Genomic DNA, 6,531 nt, shown 5'->3' on the forward strand with positions numbered 1-6,531 from the left:
CAAATGCAAAATACGCAATCAACAGAGTTGCCTTAAAGACATTCTCCATCCCCCCCGGCACTAGGGTGTGCAATCAGGAAAACCTTTACAACGGCCAGGTCCCGAAATTTGTAATTGTATGCTTTGTTGATAACGAGGCCTACACAGGGTCATATATCATAAACCCATTTGATTTTCAGCATTGCAACACCGACTTTTTTGTCTGCAATGAGTCTGATCTGTTTTTTTCTTCTTCTTAAGCTGTCTGTATTGCCTAGTGTTTAGAGGTATGTTCCCATGAAGCAAATGAGCGCTATTTCACACAGAAATGATGAGATCGGACACCGCATTTGCTATAATGACCCTTCTCATATTCAGCGGTGACTTATATAGCAGTTCAGCAGTGGGAGGTTTCTTTGAACGTGTGAAAACGTCATGACTTTTTTTTTCGAATCTTTTTTTAGGCACGCAGACGACCGTCTTCTCAGCCAAAAGATTGCTTCTGAGTCTCAAATGATCAGGGATCTTTGCTTTATAATCTATGAATCTTACTCGTAAGCGGCGGAGGTTGCGTCATTGAACGACTCTAAAAAAATTTGCTGTTTCCTGTAAACATCTGTCTCCCTAATAATGAGGTTTGGTAACGGTCCCTGGGGTTTTTGAAAAGGACCAGATAGTTGGTGTTCAGGCTTATGGTCCTGCTGGCTCTGCCTTGGATAAACAGATTTTGCACCAGATATATGCAACTAAGATTTCGATGATGCACATATTTTGTAAAAACATTTTGAACTTCTATATTACCACTGGCGTCATTCATCAAGTTGTCAATAATTAGTAGATTATTTTTTTCAGGCGGTAGTAGAGAATCGTCACACAGAGAGTTCGGTAAACCCTTTACAAAGTTTATCTCTCTGAGTTTTAAGAGTTGGTCGTACAGCGGCTGCCAACACGAATAAATGTAAACAATGTTGTCCATCGGGTGTGAAATAATTCGCTGCGCATTTTCTATAATATCTTTGACAAAAAAAGTTTTTCCACAATTGGATGGGCCGCTCACCACCATGCTAAAGGGGTGTTTTAACCGGGGGTCAAAACCAGAATCCATTTTTAAAAACCGTAAGGCAGAGTGGTGTAATCGGGAAACACTCGGCGCTTGGTATGAACTACCTGAACTCTTTTAACTACTGTGTCATTTTTAAGGTGGAATTGCTTTTTATCATGCTTGATCGTATCCGATACAGCTGTCAAGTGGGCGTCTGTGTTTTTATTGGCTGCAAATGATTGAACAAAGCCCATCAGGGATTGGGGGGTGACGGTTTTGGAGTTGACACACCCTTGCATTTAACAGCGGTCTTGCCGTGGTGTGTTTGGTACGTGTAACACTTGGGCCCTCCAGACACAAACTCTGTGATAAAATCCCCATCCTCTAACTCATCTGTTAAATCACCCAGATACGGACCTGTCAGGGGGACCCACTCCCCTGGTTGAGATGTGAAGACCACAGAGTCTGTGTCACAGTCAAGCACGCGCTCCTGCAGCTTGTCAAGCAGGTTGTAGAGCTTGAGGTGTGCATGCGCGGTAGTCATGGCGCCTATGAACACATTCACGTCTTTCACCCGAGCCCCCACACCGTCGGCGTGTGACCATTGCACCATAGCAACGTCGTCAGAGATAAAACAAAACTGGCTCACTTTGTAATGATCACTAAACATGAGCTGGGTAAACCTCTCAGACTCTGTGATCAGCTCACATGTGGCCATGTTACAACGCATGCTAAAATGGCCCCAGAGCGAGTTGAGGAGGAGTTTGTTACAGCTTCTGACTGCTTTGTTGACACAGATTTTGGGCGGGTCAAGTCTGATACCCTCCTTTTCATTATAGTTGGATATGTATTTCTCACGCTCCTGGGGTGTTGTGGCGTGTTTGGGGTAGCCTGAGGCTTCCTGTTTGCATTTCAGGAAGGTCTTGACATATTCTTTAAACAGCGTGTCTGTCTTGTCCGGAAAGTGCCAGACCTCTTCAATGTGCAACAAACGATACCCCTTTTCAAGAGTTTTTTGGAGTTCAAAAGAGACCCACGTCCCAGACAACTGACGCTCTGTGTCACTATGTCTGCACTCGTCTGACTGATTTAGCTCTTCAGCACAGGTACGGCATCGCGGGAACATGAGCTTGGCGTGAGCCTTGTATGGGAGGACGGGTGGTAGAGCCCCCGCAGTGGCAGCACAACACATTTAATGAGACTAAAATAGTTTTCAAAGTCATCAAATTTGTTGTGAATAATTTGCAGTTGGCCTACAGGGTATTGTTTGTTAGACTGCGCTGTGGGGTAAAGGCTGGTGAAGTCGTAGTAGCGAATTTTTTCACCATCCACACACTGGTGGTACAGTTTCATTGCATTTGTACGGCCCCAAACAATGCATCTCTAGGGTTTAGACGTTCGGGTTTTCTGTACGTGGAGAGAAAACCTCTAACAGTCTGGTCAGATCTACACAGTGCACTCCACTCACACCCCCACATCACAACCACTCTCAAGCCATACTGCATTCTCAGGGCTGTCACATGCTCAGAAAACTGGTGGAAGAGTTCACCGTAAGAAATTTTGGACACTGGGTTCTTCTCGCTCTCCACATGACACTTGACACAGCCGTGGTAAAAACAACCAGCAAATTCATAACACGTCTTTGTAGACTCACAGAAACCATCAACAATGTATGGTCCGATCTTCCGCTCGCCCACGTTAAGAGTGTGTTGGATGTGTACATACACAGCGTGCATCACATACTCCAGCCACCGTATGGAGGCGTGAGAGCAGGTCTTATTTTGTGTCACATATGCGCCATCGTATGTCAGAGCCACTGTGTTGCGGGGTAAGAATAGTGTTTTATAAACCCCCATGCAGCTACCCGCTAATGTGGTGAAACTGTATGGATCTATCTGGGTAGAGTTTAAAAATGCGTTGATTGTGCAGGCCTTTCTCAACACCTCAACATCATTAATGCAGTATTTGCACACTTCAGATTGTAGGTCAAATGTTTCATGACACACCGTGTTGTACCACTCCATAAACTTCTTCTGCTCGCTGATGCTCATTTTATCAAAGCCGTAGCAAGACGGTTCTGGGTATTTACCCTTGTAGTTTTCATTTGCTCTTGTGTTAAACTGGTGTGGAAAGTGTCCTTTTTCCAAATCTTTAAATCCTGGAGCGTCGGGGTTTTTTGCCAAACACATCGGTAGAAAAGAAAAAGAGTCAATCCATCTCTGGTCGTATGATTTATCATATATATGGATCACTCTGCTGCCGCGCATGGTGACGGACGGAACATTCCCCCGCCGGACAAAATGCTCCAGCAGGATGTAGTTATCAAAACCTGAAGCATTGTGGGCTATGAATGTGAATCCACAAAACTTGGGCCGTCTGTAATGATCAACAAATGCCCCGACGCAGCGCAAAGTGTTGAAACAGGATATGTTTCCATCCATGTCCATAGCACACACAAAACATGCCTCGTGTTTTCCCTCATGGTACCGGGTTTCGAAATCATAAAAGATGTATTTTCTCTTGTAGGAATTTTTCAACAAGTCATCATTAATCAATCAGAAGGACCCACAGAGTATATGTATTGCGCTGTTCCAAATCCGGAGAGGACACCTTCCAGTTGGTTCAAAAGAATTTATTCAGATTAACAGGAAAGAATACAGAGCTCTGGAGATTGTCTTCCCCTATGCTGGAGTCAGCATACGCAGATGCGTCGTCCCTGGCGTTGGGGCAAGAAGTCCAACGATAAAAAATAAAAGTGGGTACACATTCAGGGTTGTCAGTTGCTACATCCCTGAAATCAACTTTTTGACGCAGTTGTATCGCATTAAATTGGCAAATCGCCCTCACAGACCCCTGCCCATTGCCAGTTTGTCTTGAAATGTGTGGTGTTTTCATACTGCTACAAGCAACAGCTTCAGGTTCATGTACAGGTCTAGCAATTACCTGTTCAGCTTTTGGTGGCTGTGTGGTGTGAGGCCCTCCATTTAAAAGTTCAGGGTCTCTTGCCGGTTGTGCTGGTTCGAACTCTGCTGCAAAAATTTCCTCCAGAACTTTTAAATCCTCATCTATGGGTTTACTCTGGTTCATCTCCGCTCTGTCAGCTTGTTCTAGTTTGAACTCTGTTGCAAAGATTTCCTCTAGATCTTTAAAATTGTCTTCTGTAGATCTGGTCTGACAAATGTCTTCCAGCGCCGCTAGCGCCACCACTGTGGGTGACATTTGTGTGATCCACAGCCCTCTAGCGCCCTCCAGTGTCAAGGGCAGTTGAATGTTGTGAGGTGTGGAAATAGTCTTTCAAGCACATTGACCACCTGTTGGATATGAAGGAATCCTGGTGTAGGATCGATGAATTGAAAATAAGAAAAACTTGTTAGGTCTGAGGGTCTCGGTAAAACTGTTTGAAAAGCATGCAATTACATCCCATCATGCCTGGGGCTCACTGCCTTTCTCTCAGCTGTGCATGGCTTCTTCTCACAGGGTCTGTATTTTTTTAAATTAAATGTGTTAAATTGTGTGGTGGGTGTTTTACATACACAAAGGATGATTTTGCCCTGTTACACACCCTTGCGCCCTGGTCAATCGTCTCCTCTTTAAACCGAGCCTGTTTTTGCGCTCAGGTGCGGTAGGGGTGTCTGTAAACAAATAAGTGATTAATTAATATAGGGTTAGGGTTAGACTTAATGAGTGGTAAATTTGTTCCTGTAAAATGTGAAGACAATAGCTGGGTTTACATGGAGCCTAATATTCCAATCAGTATCGGATTAGTCGCCCGAACCCAATAAAAATGTTCCATATTAACACCTCAATCTGAATAAAGAGGCCTAAACTAAATGGAATTTCATACGGTTTCACAGTGGTAGAATATTCCTTTCCCAAACCAATCAGATGTAAAATCTTATGTAAACGGTGAAGCTGTTCTTTCTGCGCATGCTCTGTCTTGATGTAAATGCGCATTAACGTTTCCTCACGATAAAAATGGCGGCTTCCAAGCAGCAGTAAACAGAAGTGGTCTGTGGCTGAGAGTTTATTTTCTAATACAAACTCTCAAAGACCTGAACATTATCGCACACGTAGACGGCAGGAAAACAAGAAATTCCGAACTGTTAAAAAAAAAAAACTCAGTGAAGCCGGCATCGACCAACATCTCTCTGCACAAGACACGGCAGGAAAACGACTGTTCCGATTAAATGAAGTGGCACATAAAACACCAGATCAGAATAGATCACGTCACATGAAAACAATTGACCCGAACTCTTATATAGGAACAATTTCAATCAGAATGAAGAAAAAGTTTGCATGTAAACGTGACTAATATATACGGAGTTGCTCCGGTGCAATCAGCCATTATTTCTCCCAGCAATAAGGAAAGTCAGGATCACGATCCTCTGTGCTTGTGCACCGCGTAGGCCGGTTACACAAACTGTTTGACCTCCTGAACCACTGTGGTTAAACCATACTAATAAATGAAAAACGGGTGGAGCCCTGCCACCTGACCGGGGCAAATGGTCAGACACCCCTCATTCCGTCTACATCAAACACGTTTAATAATATCACACATCGATGCTAGGCGAGATAGAGGAAACGCTGTCAGCGGTATGTCTTGACTTGTCCGGGCTTGAGTTTTCTTTTAAATGCAGTATTTTGCATAATCAAATATTTTAGCCAGAATGGGTTACTACAGAACCCCTTACAAACAGATACTCATGTTTAATTACATTTTCAGATTTGATCACACTGACCCCTTTAAGATCATGTCATCACAGAAAACAAGAATGCACATAGTGTGTAAAAAAGGTTGATATTTATTTAACTCTTCAGAGTTTACAGGGAAAAACAAGAACAAAACACCCACATCGAAAATAACCTCACTTTGCCTGCCATGTGTTTGAAATCAAGCGGCGTTCCACACAGCTGGTCCAGTATCCAGGTCCTGACGCTATGCTGCGGTAATAACTGTCGATGACTTTTAGCGTCTGAAAAACTTACCTCGACAAACACACACACACACACACGCACGCACGCACACAACATGCAGGGCATCTGGTCACACACCCCTAATTACGTCTACATCAGACACGTTTAATAATATCACACATTGGTGCAAAAGAGAAAACAGACACGTTTGAGCGCACATAAATATAAGAAAAAACCACAAACGCATTAAAACAAATAGGCAGTAGGGAAAAACTTACCGTTAACCTGAGCCATGTCCATGATTTCGCCGGAAAAAAACAGGGGTTGGAGTCCTCCGGTCTACACCTGGTCCGAAACCGGTATGATACAGCCAGCAAACTCCGGACGTATGCCGGAACATGTCGGGGCATGATGCATGGCAGGTGCAGCTACAGAATCCCAGTGTTTGAGATTTCCGGAAGGAAACTGACACGCCCCCTTTTAGCGCGGCGGTGCACGTGCACGAGGACGCGTTTTCACATGCACGCGCAAATGTTTTCACATGCACGCGCTAAGGTGCCGTCATATTACTACTTACATCCTCTTCCTGTTGGGTG

Source organism: Aulostomus chinensis, chromosome 4, assembly GCF_037954235.1.
Source record: "Aulostomus chinensis isolate RoL2024-O1b breed Wild chromosome 4, RoL_Achi_v1.0, whole genome shotgun sequence".
Classification (NCBI taxonomy): Eukaryota; Metazoa; Chordata; class Actinopteri; order Syngnathiformes; family Aulostomidae; genus Aulostomus; species Aulostomus chinensis.